A 13223-nucleotide genomic window follows, 5' to 3' on the forward strand; every position below is an offset into this window, starting at 1 on the left:
TTGGAGCTCAGGAAATTTGTACATGCCTTGAATATTGGAGGGCAAAAATGCAACCAGTAGAGGTACCTCTGGACGCGTTGCCAGAGCGTTGTACCGTGATGAATGATGCACCACGACATTTCGGCCCGCGACTCGTCTATGCCAGCTCCAAGGTCCCAACTGAACTACAAGTGGTGCATGTGTAGGAGAGAAAATAGTATCGTTTCGGCTTATACCACACGTGTCGTCTCTTAAACCACACTTATAGGGGATGTTTTTTGTTCAATCTAGCAGAGACAAAAAAGACAAATTTGAAAGACTGTTGTTATAACCTTCCTGGTAGCATGCAAACCTTGGGTTAGTATCGAAAAGCTTCCCTTTGCGTCAGAGAAAAGATGTAATGGTATCTTCTTCCCCTCCCTCTGCTTAAGTTAGCTGAACCAGCAATTCCCTTTAATTTCACAGAAGTGTTAGCGAGTTCATAATAAACAGCACCTGCCCTTCTGGCTGAAAAACTTCCATTGTTTCTCCAATCCACAAAAAGGACAGTAGAACTCTTCCATATAACTATCCTCCCCGTTGCATGTACTGCCGGCAGTTTAAACAATATGTGACAGAGTTATTTTTGACCAGTTGTGAGAACTCTCCCAACTATCTCATGGACAGCAATTCTTAAAATATACGAGGACATAAGAACAATCCTGGACACGACACTAAGGAACGCAATGAAGCAATCACCATTGATATTTCCTAGATTTGGAATCTTACGTATCTGAAAACGCTTTACAACTTCCACGATCTCGTCTAACGGAAGAAAAGCAACACATCAAATTTGATAACCGATCTGACTGGAAACCGGTAAAACATGGAATCGCCCAGAGTTCCATCTTGAGGTCCCTTCTTCTCGACTTTACCTCGAACGACGTAAATTAGGGAGCTTTAGCAACGACGACGGGAACGGTAGCGAGAACGTCATCTCAAAACATTATTGTAATCATTTTACGACTATTCCAAGTTTTTTTAATATGACAAAGGCGTGGCAGTTCCTCAGGAATGAAATCGTTATCAGCGGCGCTTAATTTAGAGGAGAAAAGGAAAATTTATCCTCAAGCGCTGACGTTCTTAATAAATGCGCAAATTTGGCTATTTCACGTTGTTGTTTTGCTGACGACGGCAATGAAATGAACAAAAGTGAAAAACGCACGTGCAGGGCGTGGAAAGCCATTGCTTTTGCCCACTAAATACGCAAATTTGTGATGTTCTCTTTGCCGTCGCCGTTGTCTTTGCTAAAGCAATCTATCGTTTTACATGTTACGTGCTCCTTAAGACTCTCCTCTCCCCACAACATCTCCAAGGACATGCAATTAATCCCTATCGAAAAAATATTTTCTAACAGAGACTCGATCCGTAAGGCCAGGGAAGCTTTTTTAATTTTAAAAGGCAGGACAATTGATCCCAACGGTCTTAATATCCGCGAAGAAACGTATTAGATTTCAGTTTATTATTTTAGTGATTTCCGTTATTTTTCCGTGACTCTTAGTATTTGAATTCAAAATCTTTGTAACTGCCATGTTTTATCACATTTTTTCCAGTATTACGTCAACATCCATTTACTATATATATATATATGTACATAGAAGCAAATCAATGTAAACTCTCATTGTACCTGAAGAAGGCTGGTTTGGCCAGCCGAAATATAGTACATCACTAAAAATCAAATATACGTTGTATCGGCTCTTGCTTAAAATATTTAGTTCCTTAAGACTATACGCGGGCAAGAGAGGATGGAGTAAGAGAACGGATCCCCCACAAATGGGCCTCTTCCAATGATAGTTTTTAAAATCTAATTTTAGCTACGCGGCCATTTTTGCAGAGGCAACTGATTGGCCGGTTGCAATGACGTAATGAAATTTTAAATATGCGGGGCATTGGGAACGAGAACTTAAAATAGCTTTGCCAGACTAAAAATAGATTTTTAAAAAATATGATGGGGCATGGGGATCCATTCTCTTACGTCATCAGGGAGCTTAAGCAAGCGCGTTTTTGAGACGCGGACGGAGACCGGAAGAGAACATTTCACGTGCCAGGACAGTGGTGTCTTCCAAATTTTTATACTAATCATCTCTAACGGAGAAAAGATACTTAGCAATATAAATGGGGTTGTGTGAAGACAAGTTAAAAGGGAAAACAGTCCCGAAAGGGATCTTAAGCACGCGCGTTTTTGAGACGCGGACGGCAACCGGAAGCGGATATTTCGCGCGCCAGGATACGGATCTCTCCCAGCTTTTTAAACTTAGGGTCTCTAATAGTGAAAAGATACTTAGCGATATAAATGTGGTTGTGTGAAGACAATTTAAATGGGAAAAAAGCCCAATTCCTGTTTCCGTCCGCGTCGCAAAAACGCGCGTGCCTAAGCTCCCTAATATTGACTCTTTGACGTGGACGATACCACACAGTATTTCTCAAGTACTTGTTCATGAATCTTACAAATAAACTTACAAAACAACCTTGATCTTCTTACTGTCTGGTTCTGCAAGGACTTCTGGTGGTTAATTGCCATGGTCTTTAATTAAATTAATGGAGCAATTCTACCAACACCGTACGTTATTCCTCGCAACCAGCTGGAATACGTTACCCACATCAAACCTCTTGGAGTCACCATTGACAGTTGATTTTTTTTAAAACACATGTTAGAGAAAACTGTCATTAAAGTAACTGCAAAAATTCCAATCCTTCATCGCATTCGTAAATTTATGCCGCTCCAAGAAGTCCATACTACCCTATCGCATCTCCGATCCTCGAGGGTCTCAACGGGGTTAACCGTGATCCGTGAAACGTTGAAAAATGTTAACCGTTGAGCGTGAAAATGACCAAAATTAATCGTTAGCCGTGATAAAAATTAAGAGTATTTAGCCGCGTGGTTTTTTCTTAAATTATGAAAAGTGGGATTGGTAGTATTTTGAAATATTTGGAATCTTAAGTGACTTCAGAGAACTCGATACCGTCTTAACTCTCCTGCTCAACAAAGGAGACTAATGTTGCGCGTGCGCCTTATCATCCCGAAATTCCGTCGAAATTCAATCAAATTCATTCGAAACGCGTACACGTCGCTGCTGCTATAAAGAATCCCTGGAGCAAGTACTCAAACAAGACATCTTCGGCCGCCATTTTGTTTGTTATTTTGCGCGTGCGCGTGTCCAAAAAGCCTGGGTACAAGCACAATCTTCAACCAATCAGACAAAAGTCTCCTTAGTTCCCTTGCTCTCCGTTCTCAGGGTCTTTCTCTCCCAGACTCTCTCGCTCCAAGGGAAGGGAAGAAGAGCCTAACCCTTGGTCACTTACTAGGCATTCTGTACAGCAGTTCTGACATTATTTGCAAAGGAACTCCTTCTGCATTAATGGCGCCAGAAAAAGTGCTTTCGAAGTGCATGAGTACATATAATCCACTATGAATAAAGTTTTAAAAAGGCAACCAGTTTTAAGGAAGACTCGGTAACGAATGGTCCACAACAAGAGATTATGATCTCTTGTCCACAAGGAACCGTCTCACAAAAGATCCAAACATCAATCGGAATTCTGTTGAATGGGATAGACAGCCTTCTTAACTGAATTTAGCACTAGTTAATGCAGATTACAAAAAACACATCCATATGAAAACATCACTAACAACACAAGAAAAGAATCTACATGCCGCGTCCATTTTAAATTAAGCTCGAGACCTTCAACGCTCTACAATACGCCCAAGACTTTGGCAATATAGCAAAAGGAGTCTCTCAAAAGATCGAGTTAGTCGATGGGCCACAAAATGCCGCGAATACCCATCCATTGTCATATTACCTTGTACCACAAACGGGTATGTGGCTCGCTGATTTAAGAACGGTGCCTACTATTGTTATTGCGCATACGTTTGCGCATCTCGAGCTACTCGGGTTTCCTATCGGTGATGCTTACTAATAGAGTGATATTTTTGCGCGGTTTAAAACTATCTGGAGAAAGTTGATCTTAGTAAATACTCTAGGTATCCAAAAAGAGAATTGGGGGTAACCATGCATTTTTGAGAGATAATTAAGCTTCAATTTGAGAAATAACGCCATACATCGATTTGTATTTTAGAGATTTTTACAAGTATTATTCATCAATTATCTTTGAAAAATGCTTGGTTACCCCCAATCTTCATTTTTGGATTTCAATAACACTTGTTTAGATCTACGTTTCCTGCATAATCATAAACTGGGGCAAAAATAGATTTGAATTAGTAGGCACCGCCCTTAAAATTTTTGGCTACACTACCATCTGAAATGCTCCCAAAAATGACGAAGATGCAATGCGGTATTAGTAGACAGCTACTGCCCAGTAAGACAAAGGACCGTAAGACGTGAGACAACAAAGGATAAGGCAAGCGCTTTACCACCAGCCGTGTATGTAAAATGACTAGTGTCCACTGCAAAAGCGTTCTTAGCAACTGACCAGGTCAATACAACATTACCTGTCTTCCCCGATGCGACGGAGACCCAATCGGGGATCACAGAGGCAACATTCCTCTAGTGTGTGCTTCAAGTGTGCTTTTACTTTTATTGTGGTACCTTTTTGTGTTATGGTCCTCTCCAGCCATGATTAGCTTCGTAGCTACTTGCAGGACAAGCTAATATTAATTGTAATCTTTGCTTTATATATAAATTCAGGCATTCTCTTTTATATGGCTTTATTCTCAATTATTATTTTGATTATACATCATAATTGGCTTTTATTGAGCACATTCGTATTCAGACGAGTTTTTGCTCACATGCGATATGCATGTTCTGCCCTGGTTTTGCCACGGGACACGCTCGGGAGGCGGGACGCGTTGCCAGAACGCCGTATCATGATGATCCACCTCGAGATTTCGACCCGCGGATGGCTTGTATTCCGGAGCTAGCTTCAGAAAAGAGAGGGCCTCTGGACTGTATGAAACAGATTCCTTCCTTCTGTTCACTTAAAAGTTAGATAAGTCATTTATATTAGACATTAACAGGCATTTTGTCTTCCATGTGGAGCATACAAGTCGGTATTTGTGCGAAATACACACTTGAGCGTGCGCAGTTGCCGATACTACAAAAATTGTCTTTAAGTTATTAAAATGGGACTATGATAAAAAAAATCAAATCTTTTTTATTCTTTGGATTTAAAGTATGCCTTAATTTCAAAAAGACACAGTGACTTCTTCATTTAAGGAGGCTCGAAAGGGTTTCAACACTAAGAAGACTCTCAGTTTAGATCGAATGACGCTACAACACTGTATCACATAACAGCAATGTTATGGTACCACATGAGACTCTGATCATTTCCAAACAAGATGTGATCATTATTGTGATGTAATACGTTACCGTGACAACGGGAAAGCCCAGCAAAAATACGCTATATTTTGGGTTTAGTTGCTCATATCTCAAAAACGAACTCGGTGACCCCCTTTTTTGATTCTGAAAAGTGCTTAGAAGGCCACGATGAGACTTTCGGCAAAGTTTAAAAAATTCTGTCCGGAGGATCCAGAGCTACCTTTATGAAATCGCAAAATTAAGGTGACTCTGAATCCACAAGACAATTTTTTTAAACTTTGCAGGAAGTTTCATCTTGCCCTTCTGACTGCTTTTCAGAAATAAAAAATGGCTGGTTCGAGATATAAGCAACTAAACACAAAATAAAGGCTGTTTTTACAAGGCTTACCCGTTGCCACGGTGACATATTACGTCACAATAATGACTATATCTTGTTCAGCATTAATTCGTGTTTCATTTGGTACCACAATATCGCTAATACATGATACAACGTTATGGTGCCGATCCTTCTAATTGAAGAGCGTCCTATGAAAGCGTTGAGCTGGTTGGAGCCTCCTTAACTGGAATTTTCCTATTAATGGTCCGCTATTACTAACTTTAAATCCGGAGAGAGATGGATCGAGGGGAAAATGACGTCAAAGACTACGTAACGCGACTGAATTAATATGCAGCACGGGAGTTTCGGGCTTTCAGATTGTGCATACATAATAACTGCGTTTGCACGCTGAAATTTACTGAGTGAAGGACGTCACTTTCCCTAGGTCCAATCCTCCGAGGTCCAGTTGGTCAATTTTGAACTTGAGTAATGGCAGACCGTGAAATCCAAAACTTACACTCAAAGTAAACAGCTTTCGGATAAACATCAAAGCTCAAAAATTTGCCAGGCAGGTGTTAAGCTAACACACTTTCAAAAATCTGAAGAAGAAGAAAAAGTGACCCATAGCCATTTTTTTCACGATCACATTTAGATGTTTAGATATGAAACTGTGGATTCCATATTTGACGTGCTGCCTAACTTGCTAACGGTCCCCAATAATCTATCACGTTGCTCTTTGTTAGTTGAAGGTTAACTTCACCCGATCGAGTCTAAACCTTGTCATATAAATTAAGCAGTAATGATAGAGACAAGCTCTACTGAATTCAACAAGCTAAGCAACATGGCAGCTTGATGCAATGGTCTGTCCCCAAAGCTAAGCAACATGGCGGCTACGTCATAGCCGCCATGTTGCTTGTTGAATTCAGTAGAGCTTGTCTCTTTCATTACTGCTTAATTTATATAATTCGTTCAATAATAACGTTCAACTTGCTGAAAGGCTTATTTTAGCATTCAAAATGACACGGTCCACAGTTCAACATTTGTTGAGCAAAAAGGAGACGCGAAAAATAGAGTGCCAAAAACAAGTTTGTTTGATTTCCATTTAAATCCGGAAGTCCTGGTGACATCTACACATTTTCTCCCTCTGGACAATCAGCCACTGAATATTCGCTGTCCATCTTCAAAAAAGCACTAAACAGCTGATTTTAGTCATGGTTCAGGGCTTCTGTTCGCAGTTAAGCTATTCAATGGCGTTCTTTCAGAAAAGTCAGATGCACCGCGAGAGAGCGAATTGTTCGGAGCGAAAAGGTCAAAAAGGTGCGAATCGCCTGATGTCTGAGGACAAACCCAGATTTTGCTGAAAGGTGCGAAAATGGCAATCATCTATGAATCAAGAAATTAAAAGATTTTGAAAGGAAAAGAAAATTCTACTTAAGAGGTAGTCCACGGAGAATATAGATCACAACACCATGATGCAATGGTCTGTCCCCAAAGCTAAGCAACATGGCGGCTACGTCATAGCCGCCATGTTGCTTGTTGAATTCAGTAGAGCTTGTCTCTTTCATTACTGCTTAATTTATATAATTCGTTCAATAATAACGTTCAACTTGCTGAAAGGCTTATTTTAGCATTCAAAATGACACGGTCCACAGTTCAACATTTGTTGAGCAAAAACTACAACATTATTTCAATGGTTGATCCACTCTGAATTTATAAACTGAGTTTGACAGGTTGCAATTGCCCGCGCGTCGTGAACGTGGGTGCAAAGCCACGGACTTCAATGATTAATACATAGGCTCGTGACGTACAAAGTCAGCCAAAACAAAATTTTGTGTGCACGGTTGACAAATTCAATAGCTGTCAGCCATTTTTATCAAGACTTACACTGAACGAACTGTTAATGAGAGAGAATGAAACTTACACTCAGGGAAACAAGAAGCAATGTATTTTCTAAATTTTCCATGATTTCTCTAGCCTGGTGAGTTTTCTTCAAAAGTCAAGGGACCACTTGGCAAAGCTGACGCAACATCAAAAATACAATATTTCATGCGGCCCAACTTGCGTACTTGACTATAATTTAAATTTTTTCTTCTGTCAAAGTCCATAAAATGCCTTACTCTTGTTATCTCAAGGCGCTCATGTAATTTTCTGGCCAACTTTCAATTAACTATTGTAGAATAAGCAATGCTGAGAATCCCTTTTTTGGCACTTTTTTTTTTTTTTGTAAATTCCTAATATAAACTACAGCTAATACAATACAAAGAGCATTTTTGAAATATCTAGTAATGCCAGATTAAAATTTGATTCTCTCTCCATGATTGATCTTTTAGTTTTGCACTTCGACAATCATAATGGCATTTTTTTCTTATTCTTTTCCCGTCTATTAAAAATGAAATATTTTGAATTTAAAATATTTGACCAAATTTTCATCGAGAGTGTTTTTCTTCTGTATTACTTTATTTGGATCTTTTATACATTGTAAATATTATGATCGCTTTTAATTATTTGTATGATATCAAAAGCGATAATCAAGGATATTGAGGCAATTGCCTTGTACTGTACTATGCCAGCTGCAGGTGCCTGACTATGCCTAGAATGACGATTTTCTTGCGGTATAAATAAACTGTATATTTCAAATGAATTTTCAACCGCTCTGATATCATAACAATCTTGAATTCTTGCTTTGGCCGGCTTCAAACGTCACACGCGAGTGCACGCGAAATACACTCGCGCTCGTGCGCGACACGCAAAAGGAGACGCGAAAAATAGAGTGCCAAAAACAAGTTTGTTTGATTTCCATTTAAATCCAGAAGTCCTGGTGACATCTACACATTTTCTCCCTCTGGACAATCAGCCACTGAATATTCGCTGTCCATCTTCAAAAAAGCACTAAACAGCTGATTTTAGTCATGGTTCAGGGCTTCTGTTCGCAGTTAAGCTATTCAATGGCGTTCTTTCAGAAAAGTCAGATGCACCGCGAGAGAGCGAATTGTTCGGAGCGAAAAGGTCAAAAAGGTGCGAATCGCCTGATGTCTGAGGACAAACCCAGATTTTGCTGAAAGGTGCGAAAATGGCAATCATCTATGAATCAAGAAATTAAAAGATTTTGAAAGGAAAAGAAAATTCTACTTAAGAGGTAGTCCACGGAGAATATAGATCACAACACCATGATGCAATGGTCTGTCCCCAAATGAGTGTCTATCTTGACCAGTACGCCACAGTGCTTTGTTCGCCAGCAAATTTGGTTGAGATTTCTTCTATAACCATAGTTAATAGAGGGGAATGGTTATGAAACCCGACAACTTTCTTTGTTGTAGGTTTTTGTTCTCTTTTTTGGCCTTGACCGTGCACAAACCACAATCGTTGTTTACTCCCTACTGAGGAACTAACCAATAGAAACGTGTTGGTTACGTAATTCATGCATAGTGTATGAGCGCAAAACAAAAGATTGTGCACGGTCGTGGACTTTCCAACCCAAATCTTGGCATCTTTGTTTGGTCCTTTGATGTTTGCCGAGCTTCCTAACCATTCCCATCCATTAACTATGCTATAACCTTGCAGTGAATAGTTGTTTCAAGACTTTGCTTTTACAGTAACCTAGGTGATAAGATTTCCACGCCGAAAGCTTACAAGTGTGTACTTATCAAGGCGTCAAAATTGCTAGAGTCGACGGTCATTGTTCAATCACTGCTCATTCTTTCAAAACCTGCCTTAGAACAAAAGAGCAACTTTATCATGGTCTATATCTGTTATAAAACGCTAATGGAGGTGTAAAATATTTCATGTGTCTTTTTTGCTTGCAACAAATGATTGTTAATTATTCATAATTTTGGACAATGTATTTGGTGAGGAATATAGTTGTAAAACCAAACAAGGCCGGCGAATAATGAGCCGTTAACGCTGCTAATTGTTTATGATATTGGTACTTTCAAATCAACCGATTTATCTAACCTCAGAATGTAATTTTAAAAAGCTCCTCGCAGATGGCATACGAGACATAATCAACGCAATTTTCTAACTCGATTGAACTCAAAATTGCATCGATTCTGTCAAATACTCCTTCCAAACTTTACGTTAATAATTTATCCGTGACAACCCACAAGTTGTTTTGTTTCTATAATACAGTCTCTATACCTTTGTGCCAAGGGCCGGAAATTATATTCTGCCTCTTGTATAAAAAAAAAACCTTCGGATTGCACGAAAGAATTGATCCAACCAAAAGAGCTCTGTTTAGAAGTGTTGTCTGAAAAACTATGGTCTCTTGATGGGGCTGTTTGCTTCGTAGCTCGTTTTGCAAGGCAGTTGGAAGCCAGGTGGAAACTGGTTTAAAGGACAAGTGCATTCAAAGGTAAGAGCAGACTTTTTTGCAGTCATGAATTTAACATCCCATGCGCTCGGCATGTTCTGGTGCTTTCTTCAAGAACACAGGAAAGTAAGAAATGTCGGTCCCGTGTAATGCACTGCTTAGCCTCTGTTGACAGAAACCCTTCCCACAACGTCCTCGGCCCTATCCATCTTTTTCAGTTTTCCGACGACAATTTACTTTCTGTATTTCCATGAATTTAATGGAGCCACTATCAAATGAACTGTTGCTCTAGACCTTATGAAATAGACTTATGCGAAGGGTAAACTTCTGCTTCGAAAGCTATCTTTCCCTCCCTGGTGGGCAAAACTTGTACGCGCTATGTCATTTTTAATATCCGTGACCAACTTTATCAAAACCGTATGCGTTTTGATTTCTGCGCAGCCTGGCCAGTAGACATCTTGTCTAGCATTGTTTCAAAGATTAACCATTACGAATCAACTCATGTTTTGGAGTCAAAATAAGGTGGACAAGGCTGTATAAATATTGTTATTAGAGCTAAAAAAGAGTTTTATAAATTACAGGTACATTAATTATTTACGACGAAAAACAATTGCTTTATACTCAATAGAAAGGGAACACAAAAGCTTTTGGTATTGGATAAAATGATATAACGTGCGAGAACAATAATAAAAGTATTGATTTTTGAACAATTTTAACGAAGAAAACGGTTCTTTCTTATTGCAAAGATGTTGCAATTCGGGAAAGCATACATTTCGGACATAGAATAATAATGTTAATGAACAGCTGTTTTTATGAGTTTCAAGACTCGTCAAACTTTGGCTTCTTGCCAATAAGGACTATTCTGTTTACGCTTTAAGGTGGTAAACAACGTTTTGAGGGGGAAAGAAACGTTTTCGAAACATTAGAAAGAAAAAAAAAAGAGCCCAATTGATATTTTCTCAGTATTAAAACTGGATATCCAGGTTATTATTATAATAAGGCAATTAAAATAAGACCATGAAAAGTTTTACAATTTCAGTTGGTTATTTATTTTGGTATTATCGTATTTGTCTTTCTGAATGCAAAACAGTAGGTCTTTCCTTTGATATAATAAAGCTAGTTAGCTATTATATAAAGCATAAGCCCCTGAGGGAATAGCGGGTCCGATCTAATTGAGAAACAGAGGAATGTTATGGATGGTATATGAATGCACTAAATGAATCTAGACATCTCATGCATAGTGATGGTCAAGAGATGCTTGTTCGTTATCTCTAGAATAATATTACCTTTCGAAACGTTACGGCTAAAAGTCATTTTAGCAGGCCAGATATCAGGAAACTCCATGATAGGACATGAAGTCGTGGTTTACCTCTGATATGGTAAGAATGCCATAAATTTAATGAGCTTCTGGTTTCAGTTGGCTCGGCTTCATCCTAAATTAAAGTTCAAATACTCTGTAGTTGGTAAATCAAATGAAAACTCACGGAAAAGCCGCTATGGAAAATCATAAAAACTCGACCACAATTAATGCATGCTTCTCGAAAGAAAGATGTTTTTCGCATTTTGTTGAAATTTCAACGAAGTGCGAAAACGATTGCTCCCCTCCTAATAGAGTTGTCTTCAAATTCGCATTGCATGATTTGAGTTTAGACAACGTTAAACTAAATTGTATTCCCTCCGAGAGCGTAGGTTTTAATTAACGCTTTTATCTGTATAATCCTGCGTTCAACAAAGTCAACAAAGGAATTATTCGGAATTTATCTGGCACAGTAATCTTCCCTGCTTCCTCACCGAGCCTTATCTAAACTGTAGTCCGGCGAAAGTGCATTGCGTTTGTATTTAACATGAAGGTTGTTTTATAAGAAAAGAAATTCGGATAATTGTGAAATAATCATTATATGCAGAGCGCACCGCGATGAAGTCTACATCAGATTATTACAATGTTTGCGTCGTTCCAAAGTCTTGATTTTCACACACAAAAACTGAGGTTGAGCCCCCACCCAAAATGTCACAAAAACACGTAGCTGATTCATAACCTGGATAAGTTATACCATTTTCAACAGCTTATACTGTATTATGAACCATTCGCCTGGGGTTCTCTATTTTTGCTGCCATTTCCTAATCATCAATGGACATTTATTTCAAAATATGCAGACGAAGAAGAGAAGTAAGCTTAGCATAATAATGAAGATACAGTTTTATAAAATGACTCTAATGCGATGCGAGTAATTTGGCATTGAGATCAAATTATTTGGGGATAGTCATCTTCCCCTCATAAATAAAATGATTTCATTGAAAAACAAACTTAACCTCGCTGTATTATTTTCATACTTTTTGAGAATACTGATTTGTTTTTCCGGCCGTAATATTGTACTAATGAACCAGAAATTGTTTTGCCTTAATCAGTATCTCATTCAATAGGCAGGGCCAATGACTTTCTCACTGAAAATTAAAAAAACTGCCAATTTCGCTGTGAACATCCAGCGGGAATTTTTTGAAAACGCTGTTTTCGTAACTCTGGTGAAAGAATAAAAAAGAAACTTTCCGAAAACGATCGCATTTCAGTATCTCAAGCTCTGACTTGATTTGCATTATTTGTTAATTTTAGTTTTCAGTGTCTGTCTTCTTACTTATTTTGGCTCGCTGCGCTTCAGTTTGTCTTACCCACCAGATCTTCGCGATCGATAAATCGAATCCGGAGGAGGTTCACTGAGTTCAGACTGCAGAAACACGATCTCCTGTGATTTCGATTCAGAGACCTTACTTATGGGTGCACAAAGCGAGGATTCCGTGTAATATGACTGGCCGGTTAATAAAGTTGTACAGTGCCTTGCACATTCGCTCGTCATTTACAGATCGATGAATATTTTTTCGATATTTTAATTAAGCGAGGGTCCTCTCAAGGTGGTGTGATGATCCAAGGCAATTACACAACATATCGAGCCGCGCATATTCCTTGTATGACAAATCACGGAATATTGAGATTGACAAAGCGAGCAAAAGCGCCTGTTTTTCGGATTAACGATGGGTAAGAATAATCTGTTCAAGTTTTTAAAGGAAACCTTTACAAGGTTTAAAGGGTAATGCGTTATTCCTTTTGTCATATCATCCTGTTTGAAAGCACATGCGCAAACCTTAGAAGCCTTGAAAATTCCATGCGTACCATATGGAAGACATATTGATTAGAGTACAAATAAAATTAATGCGTATTACCAGAAACCCATAAGAGTTGAAACGTGTAACGAGCGTTCACAGCTTCCGAATATTCAGTGCCAACTGATTGGTTGAATGTTTCAGTGCTAAGTACCAT

At 38.8% G+C, this 13223-nt stretch overlaps 1 protein-coding gene across 4 annotated transcripts in view; it reads left to right on the plus strand.

Moving 5' to 3' along the window:
• The window catches only part of LOC137973139 (melatonin receptor type 1B-B-like), a 117715-nt gene that overhangs the window by 87808 nt on the left and 16684 nt on the right, over positions 1 to 13223 (plus strand). The window contains exon 1 of one of the 4 annotated variants that reach the window (XM_068819889.1): positions 9593 to 9955. The exons of 1 other annotated variant lie outside the window; for it this stretch is intronic. The gene's annotated coding sequence lies outside the window, so the exon portion shown is untranslated. Of the gene's footprint in view, positions 1 to 9592; positions 9956 to 11145; positions 11293 to 13223 lie in introns of those variants that run through there. 2 more of the 4 variants (XM_068819884.1, XM_068819887.1) reach the window with 2 other exon arrangements.

Source organism: Montipora foliosa, chromosome 10, assembly GCF_036669935.1.
Source record: "Montipora foliosa isolate CH-2021 chromosome 10, ASM3666993v2, whole genome shotgun sequence".
Classification (NCBI taxonomy): Eukaryota; Metazoa; Cnidaria; class Anthozoa; order Scleractinia; family Acroporidae; genus Montipora; species Montipora foliosa.